The sequence below is a fragment of the Stenella coeruleoalba genome (genome assembly GCF_951394435.1).
Source record: "Stenella coeruleoalba genome assembly, chromosome: X".
Taxonomy (NCBI): domain Eukaryota; kingdom Metazoa; phylum Chordata; class Mammalia; order Artiodactyla; family Delphinidae; genus Stenella; species Stenella coeruleoalba.
The window spans coordinates 1,251,133-1,271,063 of record NC_137152.1 but is presented as its reverse complement, the minus strand read 5'-3'; the positions used below and the strand labels follow the sequence as shown (position 1 = coordinate 1,271,063).

Here is a 19,931-nt window from a genome sequence, read left to right as displayed (position 1 = left end):
AGCTGTATTCTGAATCTCTCTGCCATCTCTACAGCTGCTGTTAGCATCCTGCCTTTTCTACCTCTGCGTCCGTCCACTCCCATGCATGTCCGGGGTCCCTGAGTTACTAGCGACCGTGTCCATGAGGTGTGTGGTCTCCAGAGCCTTGGCAAGATACATGCTGCACCCTCTGCCACAAACCACCAGCCCTTACCTAGTGGATGCCTTATCATCCTCAGTGCGTCCAGTCCGATGTCATCTCCTTCCAGAACATTCTCTTACACTTTTATTCCCATTCACAAAGCCCTGTCCTATATGTATGCATCCTGCATAAAAATATACCAGTATTATAATGAAATAATTCCTTTCCTTTCTCCATCACTTGATTACTTGAGGGCACAAATGAGGAGCTTGTCAGATTTCCACTTGAATCTCCCTGCCTGAAATAAGACTTTAAAAAAAAAATTTTATTTATTTATTTTTGGCTGCGTTGGGTCTTTGTTGCTGCATGTGGGGTTTCTCTAGTTGAGGTGAGCAGGGGCTACTCTTCGTTGCGGTGCATGGGCTTCTCATTGCGGTGGCTTCTCTTGTTGCGGAGCACGGGCTCTAGACGCGTCAGCTTCGGTAGTTGTGGTGCGCGGGCTCAGTAGTTGAAGCTCACAGGCTCAGTGGCTCTGCGGCATGTGGGATCTTCCCGGACCAGGGCTCAAACCCATGTCCCCTGCATTGGCAGGCGGATTCTTAACCACTGCTCCACCAGGGAAGTCCCTGAAATAAGACTTTAAGGGTTCACATGTTATTGATCATTGAAATGATATTGATTGAATGAGTTACCTCGATGTGAATAAGCTATATTTATTAACTAGAACGGAAGTGTACTGCACCCGTACAGCTACCCGGAACCAGGAAAGTGAAGTAGGGACACATCTAATGACCATGGCAAAGAATTGGTACAGTGAACACGAGTTCAGTAAAACACGTCAGTACTTCGGAGTGATGGCAACGTAAATTTAACCCAGATGGTTCATGACGAAAGCGAAATTGAACCAAGAGCTCACCCAACCCTGCAAACTCTCTCTTTTCCTTTGAATTATTCTACTTCTAATTCACACTGGGAAAAATGATGATATTTTGAGCAGGGAATTTTCAGAACTATCCCACTAAATTCTGCCCCTGAATTATAACCTCAGTAAGTGTCATGGTAAGAAGTCTGCTCTGACCATACTGCTAGGTCTACATATTTTAGAGTGACAGCAGTAATGATAGACAAAACAGGAAAGAGGTGGAGGAGAAATTATACAGAATAATGAGGAACTAATACCCAAAGTCTGAAGGAAGTGTATGGGTGTAACATTATAACCTACTTCAGGACAAGGACCTTGGCGTATATAAAAACAAGGTTGAAGAGTTTTAAAAACAATAAATTTTATACACTACTTTCTAGAACACTTACACATCTTTAATAAAGCAATTCACACCCATGAAGGAAGAAAACAAAGTCAAAATACAATCACTCAAAAAAAAGATGGCAAGAAGACAGCAGAATGTGGTCATGAACCAACATAACACTGTCGTGAAGAGGGAGTAAAAATCACAGAAATGGAAATGAAAAGCAAGAAAGAATATAACCTGTAGGGAAAATAATGAAGAGACAGAGAGGATAGGTGTAAGAAAAGTCAATGCAATGAAACAGAATAAAAAGACATTAAAAAGACTTTGAGGGATATATCTATCAAAAAGACCAATATAAGCATAATTGTCCAGAAAACAAAGCCAAAATTATGATATATATCAGTTATTACAGATTAATCCCCCCAAAATGTCAGAAATAACCTCACACTTGAAATCATTCTTTGGAAAGACCCATGTTATGTCAGGAAAGTTAATCTGTCATAAGTTAGACAAAGTCTTGGCCATGGTAGACGAGTATCCTTGGCAAAAAGATTAAACTGATTTAGAAGTATTAAAATTTATACAGGCCTCAGCTTCTCTGTAGTAATATGCAGTATTATTAATAACTGATCATATGTGAGTCACAAATCTTCAATATATTCAATACGGTAAAATCCTGATTTTTAAATAGGGAAAATGCATAAATGTCTACCCTAAACAAGAGCCGAAACTAACCAAACAACAACAGAAAGTAATGATACCAAATTCAATATGTGTAGCCCAAAGGCATCATGTCCTTACAGGGGAAATGCTAAGGGAAATACCCATTAAAATGAGGAAAAACAGAAAAAATGCTTATTCTCACTGTTATCAACATTTACCCTTGCTGAAGTTGGAGGAATTAGCAGTGCAAATAGGCAATACAAAGGCATAAAAGTGTAAGCAATTCCCACAACTCAATAGCAAAAAAACCCCCAAGTAAGTTGATTAAAAAAATGAGCAAAGGGGGCTTCCCTGGTGGCTCCGTGGTTAAGAATCCACCTGCCAACGCAGGGGACACGGCAGCTGGTCCGTGGCAGCCATGCGCAGGGGTCTGTAACAGCCCGGTCCATGAACAGGAAATGAGGTGTGGATTACATTGTGAGACATGAGCCTTCAGACACAGAAAGAACAAGATGTTTACATTTGTAAATGAAACGGATATCTTCATGTGTGACTGTGTGTGTGTGTGCGTGCGTGCGTAGAGTGTGAACACTTGCTTTTCTGTGATCAATAAAACAGAGCGCCTAATGTATTTATGTGATAAAATTGCTAATATCTCTGAGAAGACCTTTCATTTACTTTTCTCAGTTGCTTTTGCCTCAAGACGATTTCTATATCCTTTCGCTTTCAGAAACTCTACCTGACTACAACCCAGTAATGTTGAACAGAATAGAATTGAAATGAAATGAAACAGTGGTTTTCTTTTTACAAACATAATTTCAGTTAGGAAAAAAAAAATCCCATTCCATTAAGTATAAGGTCCGAAACCGTGTGTCAGGAGTGTTCATGAAATTGTATGGTTGTTAAGTCTTAGAATCTCTTAGGCAAATGTTTGCTGTTTCAGAACAGAGCGCTTTTATACATGTTTGTTGTGCTGAATAAATGACTCTGACTGTGACAGTCATGTGATGAGACGTGTTTATAGACAACTTGAGAAAAACGGTTGTCTGTTATCTTTAATCTCTTATAATATTGTAGGGGAGGGGGGATTTCCCCTTCTACCCCTCTTGAGTCCTTGTGGCTGGACTAATAATAAAATTAACACAAGACAGCTGAGCAGGAGAAAAAGAAGCACATTTTAATTTGTGTGCACAGAGGTCTCCTAGAAATGGGACCTAAGAAGTGGCCAAAGCAGGTGGCTTTTATACTTTTTACACAAAGGAACAATACATTTGTGAGGCATCAACAGGACAAAGGAACACCGGTGTTTAGTTAATGAAGAATCTAATCAGAGTTCGGGCTTGAGGCAGTCAGTTAAAGAAAGAACAGGCTTCTCAGCCCAAACTCCCTGTCTCTGGCCGTAAGGATGTCCTTCTGTGTCCAGATGCAGGGAGGGAACCTTTCACGGGGGGGATGTATTTCCTGCTTCAGGGGGACAGAGAGGAGGGTCAGAGTGTCCTTCCTGCATCGGCTGTTTCTTAAGTAACTTTAATTCAAAATAACCAGTATGCCAGGGAGGCGCATTTTGGGGTGGCCTGCCTGCACCCCAGCAATATCTATTCCTATTGTGGACACTGAGCAGGACAGTGCAATCCATGTATAAGAGTAGCATTCTTCAGTACTCAGCCATGAAAGAGAATGAAATAATGCCATTTGCAGCAACAGTGGATGGACCTAGAGATGATCATAGACAAATACCCTATGATATCATTTACATGTGGAATCTAAAATACGACACAGATGAACTGATCTACGAGACAGAAGCAGACTCGCAGACACAGAGAACAGACTTGTGGTGGGCCAGAGGGCAGGGGGGAGGGATGCACTGGGAGTTTGGGATTAAAACATACACACTACTATAGGTAAAATAGGTAATCAACAAGGACCTACTGTATAGCGCAGGGAACTGTATTCACTATCCTGTGATAAACCATGATGAAAAAGAATACAAAAAAGAAAAAGGTATGTATGTGTAGAACTGAATCACTTTGCTGTAGAGCAGAAATCAACACATTGTGAATCAACTATACTTCAATTAAATAAAAGAACAGTATCCTTCAAATAAAGGATATCATTACATATTTGTGCACTCGCGCGCGCACACACACACACACCTTTCTTCCAGGTAATATTATAACTAGATGAATAAAGGCGTCCGCAGGCGTTCTGTGACGTGCATGATTCCAATGAAGCCTAACTCACTGCGTGTGGAACGGTGTCGCTTTACAGGCACTTTTTTAAGCACCTGAACGATTTGATGAACATGGAAAGCCTGGAATAAGGAGAGCTTCTATTTTCAGTTATAAAGAATTATCTGTTAAGGAGGGTCATTACTGACCTATTTTTAATACCGAGCAGCAGAAGAGGCAGGTTACTAATTAGAGAGAATCACCACACCTTATCTAAAGGAAAACACATGGCCATCTAGTGCAGACCCAACAGAAAGCTTGGACTGTGGAGCAAATACTTAAAGTATACCTGGCTTTATATTATTTTATTCTATTTGCACTGTCTGCTTTCCATGTTGCTCCTAAGTCGTCAGAAATGATTTAACAATATCTTGTTAGTACTGTTCTTATTTGAAATGTAACCAATGAATATAATACGAACTTTTGTGGAAAACTGAGACTCCTTTTTAGACGTGGTGTTATTGGCACCAAGAAAACTGTTTCACTTCAAAACACATATAATGTGGACATTCACTGTGGTCATTTTTTTAAGTGCCAATGAGACAAAATATTTGATGTCAGGGTGACAGATTGCGTTTCTTATTTTCCACCCATATTTATATCTTGAAATATACAGTGTGTTCTCTTTAGGAAGCTAGTGATTAAGAAAAGTAAAAACACAGAAACAGAAGGCAAGGTGGAATGTATCATTTCTGTTTACCTGCAGGAAATTATGTATTTAGACAAAATAAAAGTAAGCACGATCTCAAATAGCTTTAATTCTGTATCAAGGATTTTTTTTCTTTTTCCCTCAACATCGTTTATTTCATTCTTCACCACTAAATATTGTAAAACTGTGGTGTGTCATTTAAATAATATATATTTTATTGAAGTACAGTTGATTTTCAATGTCATGTTAGTTTCAGGTATACAGCACAGTGATTCAGTTATATATATATATATATATATATATATAACTTTTTTGGATTCTTTTCTCTTACAGGTTATCACAGTATATTGAGTAGAGTTCCCTGTGCACTACAGTAGGTCCTTGTTAGTTGTCTATTTTATATATAGTAGTGTGTCTGTGTCAATCCCGACCTCCTAATACATGTTTATACTTTGAATAGAACTGGTCGTTTGTTTAGATTTTACTTTTCTGCCCAATTCTAAGACTGAAAGCACAGCTGGGACAGAGCCTCAGTGTTGTCAAATCTGGGCTAGAAATGGACCTGGGAATCACTGTCAATGACACCTGTGTTGCTGGACATCCCTTGGGAATTAGAAACAAAGGATTAGGATGAGGGGACCCTGGGGGAACACTGGGGACCCAGCTCAGCATTGCCGACTGCGCTTTCTAGTTCCTCTTTCGTAACCTCCCGTCTCTCATTAGCTGTTTCCTCATCTGACACCTATGCCTCTTGCACACGAATGGACTCCTACATCTCGGAATCGTGTCCTCTGACTCCACCGAGGCTGCTGTCAGGAACTCCGATACATCCCCTTCTTCTCAAAGGTGTGGTCAGGGTCCCTATGAGTAAATTCTCCTTGACAATTAGTGGCACCCCCAGAAAAAAACCATAAGATAAAAATCCCTCCAGATAGCATGAAACATCGCAGACCCAGAGAATTATCTCTCATCATTTCATTTCATTAACCGATTAAATGAATGTCCTACCTTACATGTGAGAATTTTCTCCATTAAAAAAAGTGTACATTTTCATAGAAATAGTCGATACTTCATACTTCTTTTGTTGTTGTTCTCTGATGCCAAAGGTATTTATTTTTTGTTCAATTGCATGTTTACAGCAAAATGCAAGTCATTATAGATACTGACTATGATTTAGTAGGCGGGGGTCCTTGGGGGAAGGAATTAGGGGAGAGAGAGAGAGATACACCTTGGAGATTCATTGCTGAGAGAAAAGAAACAAAAACAAAGAAAAAAGCAAGTAGTGAAAATCATCAGTCCTGCAAGATCAAGACTGTGTCACAAGTGGCGCTCTCCCTGTAAAACAAAACAAGCAAAAACCAAACAAAACCCGTACAAGTTGTTTTTTTAGGATTCACGATTTTGGATCCTCTGAAACCTCTATGCGACGCAGGGCAATAGCTCTAAATGGCCCAAAGGCAAAGGTAGAATCCGGTCGAGTTGGTGCTTTTGTAAGTTGCTGTGAGTCTAACTTAAATATGCCTTTGTTCTTGGTCTTTTTAGATCTTCCCTTTTGCTATTTTGTCTCACTGTGATGAGTCTATCTACTGCCTTTTTTGGGGGTTTCCTTTCCATTTTTGTGGGTCCACGTTTTTCTCCACTTCTAGAAGATCCTTAGCTATTAGATCTTTGAGTGCTGCCCATTTCCTAATTTGCGTATTCTCTTCTTTTGTGACTGATTAGATGTGTGTCGGATCTTGACATTTTCTGCTTCCTATTTATTTTTCTCATATTATATCCCCGAACTGCGTTTTCCAGTCCTTTTCTATTTTCATATTCGTTCCCTTAAGCTATGGATAAATTGTTATCCATCTTTTGGATTTTTAAATTCAAAGATTTTCTAAAATGTCAGTATTGTTCTTTTTGACGTGACACCGATTGCTTTCAAAAGTGATGCTCACACCTCAGATTTTTCCTTATCCTCTGAATGCTTTTAAACATTCCAGACCTGGCTTTTATATTCTTTGTAGGATAATCCCAATTATAGTATGGCTTTGCGTTCCCGAATCCTCTGTTTTTGTCACTCAGAGAGGCTTCTCCTCTTGGATGTTGGTTATTTATTTTGTGATCTCATCTTTGATTCAATATAATTGCAGCATCTGTGCCCTCGGTGGGAATTGCTTTCTTCCAGAGATATTTGCTCTGGCTTCTGCCGGAAGCTAAGATAAATACTGACCTAAGACCAGTTTAGCTCCTGCCAAGAATGCTGCCTGCTAGAGGGCTCCCGGGTCCTGCTCACCCATCTTGTTTGATGGGCCCGGCCTGAATCTCCAGGTTCCTTCCACAGTGTTCGTATTTAATTCCAAACACACACACACCAAACAAACAAAAAAATCTGACCTTGCCCACAGCCTACGTTTCGGTTTCAACTCATAGGATTGGCTTTTCATTGGTTGTTTCGGTTTCACATTGTTTGGGGTTCTTGGGATTTTCTTTCTTTTTTAAAAACTCTTATTCTATTGGGGTAAGAACACTTCACGCGAGCTCTGTCCTCTTAACAAAAATTTAAGTGGATGGTATTGTTGACTCAAGGTACGCTGTTGGACAGCAGAGCTAGAACTCACCTTGCTTACCTGAAACTCTGTGCCCTTTGATTCCAAACTCCCCATTTCCACCTCCTCCCAGCCCCAGGCAGCTCAGTCCAGTCTGAGCCCATGGATTTGACTGTCTTAGATTCCACATGTAACTGGGATCGTGCAGTGTTCGTGTTTCTGTGACTCGTGTTATTTCTCTTGGCACGGTGTCCTCGAGGTTCCTGCATGTCCCATATTGCAGAATTGCCTTGCTTTTAAAGGCCGAATGGTACTCCGTTGTATGGATCTAGCAAATTTTCCTTTTCTTCATCTCTCGGTGGACACTTAGGTGGTTTCCACAACTTGGCTCTTGTGAATAATGCTGCAGTGGACATGGTTGTGCAAATATCTCTTCAGTATCCTGATTTCAATCCTTTTGGATAAATACCTTGGGATTTTCTTTCACTTGTTAGGAGATCTGCTAATTCTTAAAAGGCTTATAGAAACATATGCAGGGTCCAGGCTGTACCATATTACAAGTCTCTTCAGGAAATCCACTCCTGCACACTTAAGAGTTTCCCAGCACCTTAGTGATGAAAAGGTTTTGAGGATCATCTCAGGAAAATCAGACCTTAATCTTAAGACTCGTATTATTCCCGGATTCTACTCTGCTTATAGAATGCAAGTCAGACTCCTTGCCGTTACATACAAGGGGCTCTGTGATTTTTCCCTTTCACGGATTTCGTCGTGTGTCATCCTCTGTGTCTACACGTGTATTAGGCTCCAGTCATGTTGGGCTGCTTAGGAAGCTCGTAATGCACATTTCCCATCAGTCTCCCTCCAGCATCCTCCACACCCGTTCCTTCTACCTTCTAGACACACGGAGAAATCACGTCTGTCATCCTGTCTTACAGTTCGGGATGGCACGTGATCGGGTTCTATCCAGTGACCCGTGGATGGACGCTGCTCACAGAACTAACCAGTAAGTACCTCTGACGTCATGCGACGCTCTTTCTCTTTCCTGACCTGTGAGTTGAAACCATGATCATTAAGTGCTGGATTCTGGATGCTGGATCATAGGCATTGGAAAAAACGTGCTGTATGTTTGAGACTGGATTTCCCAAAGGTCCATCCTCCGTACTGTGTTCTAGGTCCAATAATTCTGATGGGTTTTATCTGCTAGTCAGTGAAACCATCATAATTCAAAAGTATCCCTCTGAGCTCATTGTGGACAGGATGAAGAGAGGACATTTAGAGAGAACAGACTCCTAAGTACTGAGATTTGGTACTTAGCAGTGAGGAAGGATGTCTTTTATAGGAGAAACAGGAGAGCTGAATTATCTTCACGTCAGTTGAAAACTAGCGGCTTCCCTTCAAATAAAAAGTGACCAAAAGGAGTCGATGTAAAAAGTCTTTGGACATCCCTGGAGAAGCTATAGTTTGTGTTTTCTTTTAAATATTAGTCGTTAAAGGATATCAGGGTACTTTCTCTGGAGTGTTTCTCTATGTAAGGGCTGTATACTATATCCACCATAATGACTGAGAGATTTCTGGGCTTCACAGATCTGCTGATTCATAATCTGTCGAAGGAAAGCCTGTGATTTGCTTCTTTAAAATCTCAGGCAAGGGACTTCCCTGGCGGTCCAGTGGTTAGGACTCCTGACTTCCATTGCAAGGGGCACAGGTTCGACCCCTGGTCGGGGAACTAAGATCCTGCAAGCTGTGCGGCGTGGTCCGCCCCCGACCAAAAAAAAAAAAAATCTCAGTCAATTCTTGTATGTTCTGTAGTTAGAAAACTACGGACCTAACGAAATACCTGGCAGCCATGTAGTCATTAAACCACCCTCACCGCCACCATTATAATCATCCTCATCCTAGCATCATATACTGCACGTCGTCACCAGGTGAGGATTGAGTGAGAGTTCACTTATAAAAGAGGGACACATCGTACTTACCTTCACAATTCTGCTATGCAACTTGACGTGAGTTTTGAACATTTATTTTATTGAAGTATATTTGGTTTACAACGTAGTGTTAATTTCTGCCGTACAGCAAAGTGATTCAGTTACAAATATATATGGATGGAGGAGGGATGGGCTGGGAGTTTGGGATTCGCAGATGCAAACTATTATATAGAGAATGGATAAACAACAAGGTCCTACTGTAGAGCACAGGAAAGTACATTCAGTGTCCTGGGATAAACCATCGTGGAAAAGAATATAAAAAATTATATCTCTGTGCATATAATTCAGTCACTTTGCCGTATAGCAGAGACTGGCACAGCATTGGAAATCAACTAGACTTCAATAAAAAAAAATTTTTTTTAATTTAGAAGAAAAGAAGTCTCTTTTGGTAGTTGCATAAGTCATTCAAAGATTGTAACCTTATCTATTTAGATGTGTCGTTCCCCGCTATTTCATTCTCTCTTTATTGAGATATGTTCATATTGGATGGTCCGGCCAATAAATCAGGTATCACCAGTGGAATTCTTTTCAGTTAATTCAGTGATGGTTAAAATCAAAATGTTTCACTGTAGTATTTTAAATTAGCTCAGAATATAACGTTAGGGCTGAAACTCCTTAAGTGCTGTTGTTGTTAATTATATATATTTTTCTTGTGTTATAGGGTAATCGCTGCATTCAAATCCCAGAATATTTTAGTTTGCTGTCATGTCCATTTTCCTATTCACTTACCTCTAGGGATACTTTTTTTTTTTTTTTGCCCAGTATGCGGGCCTCTCACTGTTGTGGCCTCTCCCGTTGCGGAGCACAGGCTCCGGACGTGCAGGCCCAGCGGCCATGGCTCACGGGCCCAGCCGCTCCGTGGCATGTGGGATCTTCCCGGACCAGGGCACGAACCCGGGTCCCCTGCATCGGCAGGCGGACTCTCAACCACTGCACCACCAGGGAAGCCCTAGGGAAACATTTTATTTACAGTACTGTGTTTAAAAATGACATTCACTAAACACAAACCCCTAAACATTTTTGGTTTTTTGATGTTTTGTTTTGTTTTTTTTTTAATTCATACAAATTTTATTTGTCATTTATAGCTCAAGAAAACTTTTGGGAGGTCTGAGGTCTTCTGCCAGCCTTCAGTAGGTGTTCTGTAGGAGTTGTTCCACGTGTAGATGTATTTCTGGTGTATCTGTGGGGAGGAAGGTGATCTCCGCGTCTTACTCTTCCGCCATCTTCCGCCTTCCTGGACCATTGTTTTTTAAAGTCTTTATTGAATTTGTTACAACATTGCTTCTGTTTTATGATTTGGTTTTTTGGCCGCGAGGCATGTGAGATCTAAGCTCCCCAACCAAGGATCGAACCCGCACACCCTGCATTGATAGACAAAGTCTTAACCACTGGACCACCAGGGAAGTCCCTAAACATTTTGAATCATATCTTGAAAGCATCAATCTGTGCCTTCTTTTTACTCTGTCTCAGTGGGAAGCAGTTGGTCTCTTCATCCACCCAGAGCTTTCTGGGACAGCTTCATCTTCCTTTGCTTTGTTAAGTCACGGGGTGCAGACTCGATTCAGTTCATCCTTTGTTTACATTCTTGGTATCTTTGTGGCTCTGTAGGTTTATCTCAGAATCTGTGGGCAACCTTGGGAATGAATTAGGAGAAAGTGGTTTGGGTTATATCTTTATTTTCTTCAAATGCGTATTTTATATGTAAATTTCATGGAACATTGATCATTCGTTGGTCAGGCTGTGAATAAACTGTGCAGGAAACGTGCTGAACACTGAGTTTCAGTGTAACTCACATATCTTTGGGGAAGCAGTTGGATATAAATTCAAAGACTCACAGATCTGTGCCCGTAAAGATAGATGGAAATAGTTGAGGTTCGTAACTTGCCTTCCTAAATTCATACAGAGAACTTATATATCTTGAAACATACACAGTAGAAAACGAGCATAGTCTTCTCCTAGATCAATCTGGAAAGAAACCAGATTTATTCTTATCAAGTATGTCTCTATCCATACAGCTAATAGGAAAGCTATCACTTCTCACCAGAGATACTAATCCACATTTAGATTCCATTTTTAATAGGTGGAATCCACAGCTTTTTTGGTGATTGTTATTTGTATTGCAAAACATTAGGGGAAAACTGAGGAATCTGAATGAAGTATAAAATTTAGTTAATAAAAATGTATCAACATTGATTATGATAAATGTTCAATACTAATATAAGAGGTTAATGATAGGGGAAGCAGTGTAGAGAATGCCAGAATACTGTGCTATCTGCAATAATTTTGTAAATCTAAAATTTTTCTAAAATTGAAAAAGTTATTAAATATGTATTTACATTATTAAATTTTAAAATAATATTTTAAGACGTTAGCTTATATGTGGAAGCATGGTGTGGTTGACATTTATTACCACTTTAGCCTATCTATCATCATTGTTCCCTAGAATGGATGAAAAAAGGGATCTTTACAATATTTTGAATTAAAATAAACTATCCACATTGGGGGAAAAAAAAAAACAACTGCGATTTCTGACCTAAGACTACCATTTTGGTGTTTTCAAGATGCACTAAAAAGGGTTTCCCCTTGTGTGTGAAATACCAAAGAACGCCTTGAATCCACCAAACTCAGAATACCAGCTTTATAGCTGACAGTGAATATGCCAGAGATTCTACTTAATCACTGCTTGAGAAATAAATGAATAAAGCTAAAAAAAAAAATTACTCTCAACAGTACAGAGGCTGCTGGTATTTATCTACAGATCAAAGAAATAATGCACAGTTCCAGAGTAAGGAATCAGACCAGACAGTGGACAGAAATACTTCAAGTGCTTTGCTTTCCTCATGACTCTACATAGAGACGTCTTCCTCTGAGAGGGTTGGCTGATGAAAAGTTTTTGTGTTTTCTTCAAAAAGGGCCGAATCACCTTGCAACATTGAACGTGCCAAAGTCTTTGGCCATTTGATTATTTCCAAGACTATCGTAATATTCAAATCTTCCAGCCTGAGTTTCTACAAAACATGTGAATATTTTTAATACACTCTTCAGTCTCTTTGATGGAAAAAGAAAATTCTCTATTTCTTTTGGAGAAACAACTATGAAGACTGTTTACAAAATATGAAAGGTACATTCTTTGGCAACTGCCGGGAAGAACACCGTGCAATCTTCAGTGTGATCGTGAAGATGACAGTTAATATTGACAGAGTGTGAAACAGGAATGCATCATGGCTCCTGGTAGCGTTTTTATCCGAAGAGAGGAATCCAAATGCCACAAAACAATGACAGCAGAAACAAGACATGAGCAGGTGGGAATTTGGAAAACTATTACATTTAGGATGGATAAACAACAAGGTCCTACTGTAGAGCACAGGGAACTATATTCAATATCCTGTGATAAACCATATGGAAAATAATTAGAAAAGAATGTATATGTGGGTATAACTGAGTCAACTTTGCTGTACAGCAGAAATTAGCACAACACTCTAAATCAGCTGTACTTCAATTAAAAATAAAGAAGTTGTGGTATATCTTACAATGGATATAGAAAAAGCCATAAAAAAGAATGAAATAATGCCATTTGCAGTAATATGGATGGACCTAGAGATCATACTAAGTGAAGTAAGCCAAAGACAGATATCATATGACATTGCGTATTTGTGGAATCTAAAACAAAATGATACAAATGAACTTATTTACAAAATAGAAATACACCCACTGAGGGGACTTCCCTGGTGGCGCAGTGGTTGGGAGTCCGCCTGCCGGTGCAGGGGACATGGGTTCGAGCCCTGGTCCGGGGGGATCCCACGTGCCACGGAGCGACTGGCCCCGTGCGCCACAACTACTGAGCCTGTACTCTGGAGCTTGTGCTCTGCAACAGGGGAGGCCACCGCAGTGAGAAGCCTGCACACCGCGGCGAGGAGTGGCCCCTGCTCGCCACAACTGGAGAGGGCCTGCACACAGCAACGAAGACCCAGTGCAGCCCAAAATAAATAAATTAATTAATTAAAAGGAAAAAGAAATAGACCCACTGACATAGAAAACAAACTTACGGTTGCCAAAGGTGAGGGATAAATTAGGAGTTTGGGATTAACGGCTACAAACTAATACATATGTAAAATAGATAAACAACAAGGACCTCTACTGTAGAGCACAGGGAACTCTACTCAATATTTTGTAATAACCTATAAAGGAAGAGAATCTGAAAAAGAATATATATATATATATATATATATATATATATATATATATATATATATATATTGGGTTGGCCAAAAAGTTCGTTCGAGTTTTTCCATAAGATGCTATGAAACACCTGAATGAACTATTTGGCCAACCCAATTTTTTTTGTAGATACACATAAATATTGAATCACTGACTCACTTTGCTGTACACCTGAAACTAACACAACATTGTAAATCAACTCTACTCCGATTTTTAAAAAGTGGGACAATAAAATCTTATATACATAAATTAATATTCTCTAATAATAGGGAATTTTAACGAAGGATGAATTATCTCAGTCACTAGTAATCTAAAGGCACAAATTAATATCTGTCAATAGCCAACTCAATATCAAATGATTGCTTTTTACTAGAACAGTGCAACTATTTTAACTGCCGTATAAGCCACTCAGTTCTTCGAGGTTTTCTCTAAGAGACGGAGCTGGGCTATTCATAAAGAAAGCGATTCACTGAACACTTTATTCTCTGATGTTCTAACTATTGCTTTGGCAATCTTCATAAGCCGTAATAGGGTAGTGTAACTGCCTTAAAAGTGCCTCGATATCATATTTCCTAGGAATGCCCTTCAAAATGGTCCCCTTACGATGATCTGTATCCTTTGTATTTTATGTGTGTGATGGTTAACCCCCTGTGATTTTAAGGTCTCTGCGTCCAGCAGGAATGCAGAAAGGGAGCGCACTCTATTTCCAAAGTTTTCTTCGTGTGCTTTCTTTTTAATTTTTTTTCTTAAAGCTTAATTTCTTTTTTATTTACCACCGTAGCCATTTTTTTTAACATCTTTATTGGAGTACAATTGCTTTACAGTGGTGTGTTAGTTTCTGCTTTACAACAAAATGAATCAGTTTTATATATATATATACATATGCCATTTTTAAGTGTACAGTTCATTGTGTTCAGTGTAGACATATTGTTGTTCAACAGATATCTGGGACTTTCTCGTCTTGCAACACTGAACCTCTGTAGCCATTCAATACCAGCTTCCTGTGCTCCATCCTCCCAGCCCTTGGTGTACACTTTTCTACTTTCTGTGTCTGTGATTTTAACTATTTAGATACTTCATGTGAGTGGAGTCCTACAGTGTGTGTCCTTTTGTCCCTGGCTTATTTTGTTCAGCATGACGTCCTCGAAGTTCATTCTTGTTTTAGCAGCTGACAGGGTTTCCTTCCTTTTTAAGGCCACATAATTTCTTGGATAGGACACCAAAACCAAAGGCAACAAAAGGAAAAATAGACAGGTGGGACTACAACAAAACATTAGCACATCACAAGAAACAATCAGGAATGAAAAGGCCACCTGTGAAATGGGAGAATCATTGCAAATCGTATATCTGATAAGGGGTGATTATTAAGAATATATTTTTTAAAAGTATTTTTAAATTTAAAAAAAAATAAATTTTAAAAAATTTAAAAAAGAATATATAAGGAACTTCTGCATCTCAACAACAATAAAACAAGTAAATTGATTAAAAACGTGCAGAAGGGCTTAAATAGACATTTCACCCCAAAAGACAGTGACCAATAAGCATGAGAAAAGATGCTTACTATTACTAATGATTAGAGTAATGTACATCTCTAATGAGATATCACACAATGAGATATCACCTGACACCAATGAGGATGCCTACTAGAAACACAACATAATCAAAAACAAAAGAAGCAGAAAATAGCAAATGTTGCCAAGGGTGCAAAATTGGAATACTTGTGCACTGTTGGTGGGAATGTAAAATGGTGCAATTGCTATGGAGAACAGTATGGAATTTCCTCAAAAAATTAAAAACTGAATTACCGTATGACCCAGCAATCCCACTTACGAGTATATATGCAAAAGAATTCAAGCAAGATCTTGAAGGTGTATTTGCACACCTGTGTTCCCTGCACCATTATTTACAATATCCAAGAGCTGGAAGCAACCCCAAAGGTGAATGGATAAAGAAGAGGTGTTATGTCAAAGCTTAATTTCTTCATAGGTTTCTTTTCGAGGTTTAGGCCCAGCTGTTTAAGTAAAGCGAATATCTTAAAAGCTGGGTGCAACGTTTTGAACAATGACCAGACCTCTGAGGCTTGACACAATTTTTGTAGAGTAAAAGGCAGGAACAAAAAACTGGCTCAGGCAGTGCAGAGAAAATTCAAGTGAAACCTCCAGTCTGAAAGTAAGATAAAGAAATTAGCAAGGTAAAAAGAAAATTTATCATACACAACAATAGTTTGATAGCGACTTTCCTCTTAACTTCCTGCGTGCACAAACTAATTCAGAGAAAACTTTGTCATAGACTTTTACAATGTCATGTTAATTTTTGCTGTACATAAAGTGAGCCCGTTTTATTTATATATATAGAGACACACACATTCCTTTTTACTATTCTTTTCCATTATGTTTTATCATAGGATATTGAATATAGTTCTCTGTGCTATACAGTAGGATCTTGTTGTTTATGCATCCTATATATAAAAGCAAAAGTTTTACTTGAGAGATACTAGTGATTATCTACCTATATAATATTTATACCTATATCTTTCTTTTATATTAATCGTCACAATCTGCTACATCTATCTCTATTTTCTAAAGTGAAAATTAAATATTTCTTGTGAAAACAGTTTATCTCAATTTAATAGTTATCTATGCATATTTATATTTTCAATGAGTTAGTCTTTCTTTTCAAAATAGGTTACATTGCTAATCTGTAGTGTGTGCATGTGTGTGCGAGGGAATGAAATGACATGGGTCTATGTGAAAATATTTTGAAACCTGTACATCCATAAAGCGCCCTGAATCCTCTTAGATGAAGAATGTGAGGCTCACGTACGTCTGGTAAGTGTCTCATGAAAGACCCAGGTCGTCTTTCAAGGTGTAATTTCTGTCCGTTTCTAAGTAATCACGAGAAAGTTGTTCTCAGTACGTCCTTTTGGTGTTGTATTTGCATCCTGTTAGTGTATCCAGCAGGTACAGCATGCAGTACTTCATCTCATAACAGTGGTTAATGATGCAGTAATCACCGTGGACCCATGATGTCCAGGTATAGATAATAAACGCGTGCATCTCAGTGTATGAGTGGAAGCAGCTCACCAGGTGTCCAACCGCGTGTGTTCCTCTTGGGAATACAGAACCCCCATTTTAACGACTTTCATAAATTCTTACCATCACTCCATAACCATTATTAAAATGGTCATGAGTACTGAATTTAATAACAATTTGATAAGATAAAATATTAGCCTAGAAGAAGCATCTGCTTTCCATGAGGCAGATAAGCTCTATAATGCTCTGAATATCCATGATTAATTATTCTAAGTCATCTAATCAATATGAAACTTTGAACTGCTTATTTTCAATTAGAAGTAACACAAATTTTCCACAGTAACAGAACTGATTTCGAAATACAGCATCTAATCCAATAATGGTTACATGCAGTATCAAATTTAATATAAGTTGACAGAGAAAAGGGTTGATACCATTTTCTTAGCATTGCACTGTGTCCATCTAATGTCCCCCAATTCTGGAGGACTACCTAATTTATAGTTAATGCCATTTAACATATTCCACTGAGTAAATTAGGCTCTAAGGGAGCTGTGTAGGTTTTAAAGGATAAACAGAATGGGACGATTCCGGCAGAAAACAGCTGTACTGCGTCTGTCCACGTGTCATAACTGTACTCACGTATGCAATCAGTATGGACTCAATTCCTAGAATTGAAATCGTAATACTTCTCTCCAGCAGTTTAATGTGCTTGCACGATTTATTATGCTTTATTAACCAAAAGGAGATTATACTGTTGTAGGCAAAGGTGTTATTATTTTAGAATTGAGAAAACTCAGGTCTTTATGCATGAGAAGCATGGAGGAAAAAGTGCTAGTTTTTGAGAAGAAAGAGAAAGGAGTAATTTGGGAGAAGCAGCATCATTTGCTCACTAAGAAGTTTATCCCGTGGTAGGTAAAGGACAGGAACAGCATAGTATAGGAAGAGCAAAGAGCCCGAGACATTCATCCTTGATCTCATGCTGCCCCGTGACCACGAGCAAGCATTTCACATCTTCAGTCTTTAGTTTGCTTGGCTCTTGTTGAGGTTGGGATGTGTTCTAACAATTCCCTTTTGGCTCTCAAATCGTACGCTGCTATGATCACTTCCAAGTAAAGTTATACATGGACATAAACCCTTACGTTCTGTTATAGGTAGAATATCCCAGCATTAATGGAAATGCTGACTATTCTAGGGCATCCACGACCAATTCCTGTTCTGCTTATGTTCTAATTCTACCTGTGTCTGCCTTTTCGTTTTTGGTGTGTTCATTGGATAGAGACAAACCATGATGTAATTCTGTTTTTCAATAGCTCATGACAGATCAAACAAGGTCCAAAGGGCTGTACAATAATTAGGGCATAACAACAACTTTAGCTACTTCCTAAATTCTGAACACATAGATTATTTCGTCAGACAACAGCCCTGAATCTTAAATAGAAGAACACTGAGGTGCCAGTGTTACCGAACCATACTTGGGTCCACTCGGGTCCAGAGGTGCAGTAAAGCCAATCTACTGACCCCGGGTGAAAAGAAAGAAAGTACAGCGTTTATTGCAGGTGCCAAGCAAGGAGAACGGGCAGCTCGTGCTCAAAGGACCTGAGCTCCCCGATGGCTTTCAGGGAAGGGTTTTTAAAGACAGTGCTGGAGAGAGGGTTCTAGGATGCCTGATCAGCTCCTGGACCTTCTTCTGATGGGCTGGTGGTGAGGTAACAGGGTGGTGTTTCGGGGAATCTCAGTCATCAGCCATCTGGTTCCAACCAGCCTGGGGTCTAGTGCTTGTGGTTAGCATGTGGTCACCATCCTCCACCCGGGCGGGGGTCTTGGTTTCTGCAGAACAACTCAGAGATACGGGTCAGACTGTTATCTCTGTCCTTTCAGGATGAACTAGGAGAGCTGTGACTCTATGATTCTAAGCCTTAACTACTTGAGTCTGCTCTTTGGAACACGGGGAAGGTCTGGGACACGAAAGCCTTTTTCTACAAACGGGGGACATAGAGGAGATACTGTACCCGGGAGATTCCCCAAACAGTCCTGCTCATTTTCAGTCCCGTCTTTTCTTGGATATTCCTCACACCTTAGGGGAAACGGATGGGACAAGAAAGGCAATAAGGTTTTGGATGAAGAGGTGAATCTTAAACTCGGCAGGGGAACTCAGTCCTGGTTTTGCCAGGAGTCATAACCTCATAGTTCCTGATTGACATTACCAAGGGGAAATGGAAAGTCTAAGAATGGGAATTTTAGGACAGGAATGGAAGAAACGTGAGCAGAAAGAGGTTATGTAAAAGCGGTAATGATGCCCAAAACTCAGCCTCTGTGCACTGGTGCCGAATGAAATCTCAGAGACGGCTGTGGGTGAAGTTGAGAAGAATAGCTTTATTGGTTTGCCAGGCAAAGGGGGACACTGAATTCGTGCCCTCAAAACTGTGTGTCCCAACCTGGAGGGGGGCTAGTGAGGAGTTTTGTAGCAAAGGTTCAAGGGTGGGGTTGCTGATCAGGATCAGGGTGTATGCAGGGCCTGCACCCCTTTAATCTGGTCTCAGGTAGTCTCTCTCTCTCTTTTTTTAAAATATTTATTTGGCTGCATGAGCACTTAGTTTTGGCGCACGGGATCTTTGTTGCGGCATGCAGGATCTTCAGTTGCGGCATGCAGGATCTTTAGTTGCAGCCTGTGGAATGTTTAGTACCAGCATGTGGGATCTACTTCCCTGACCAGGAGTCGAACCCGGGCCCCGTGCATTGGGAGCATGGAGTCTTAGCCACTGGACCACCAGGGAAGTCCCTCAGTTAATCTCTTGATGAACTTCTCTGGTCCCTTGAATCTGGCCTCAGGGGGTCTTCTCTGGAATGAAGAATGGTGACAGCTTCCATTTGTTTGGGGGGTCTTAGTGCTGTAAAGAGCTCAAAGATGTTGTCATGTGTATCCCTCGAGGGGGAGCCAGGACCTGCCCCCAGGCTGCACTATTGTTTCTTCACTGCTCCTCCCTTGTCTCTGCATCCCCATCCTTCCCTGATTGGCAACTGTTTGCATCTTCCCTTTGGGAGTCAGGGAAGGTCCAGGAGGCTGGAGTCTGTTCCCTACAAACAAGAAATGGGGGACAGAAAGGCTTCCATGCCCAGGAACCCCACAGGGTCCTGCTCAGTTTCAGTAACCCAGAGCAGTGGTGACCAGAGATAACATTCTGTTATCGAGTCTGTTGCCCTGAGACCAGGGAGCCATCACGCTAAATCAGTGGAATCTGTCTAAGATAAACTTG

The 19,931-nt window shown here is 40.0% G+C and overlaps 1 long non-coding RNA gene across 1 annotated transcript in view; it reads left to right on the top strand.

Moving 5' to 3' along the window:
• LOC307179935 overlaps positions 1–19,931 on the top strand; it is a 75,611-nt gene that overhangs the window by 52,540 nt on the left and 3,140 nt on the right. The window contains exon 2 of the long non-coding RNA XR_013825617.1: positions 8,378–8,445. This is a non-coding gene — a long non-coding RNA (uncharacterized lncRNA). The remainder of the gene's footprint in view (positions 1–8,377; positions 8,446–19,931) is intronic.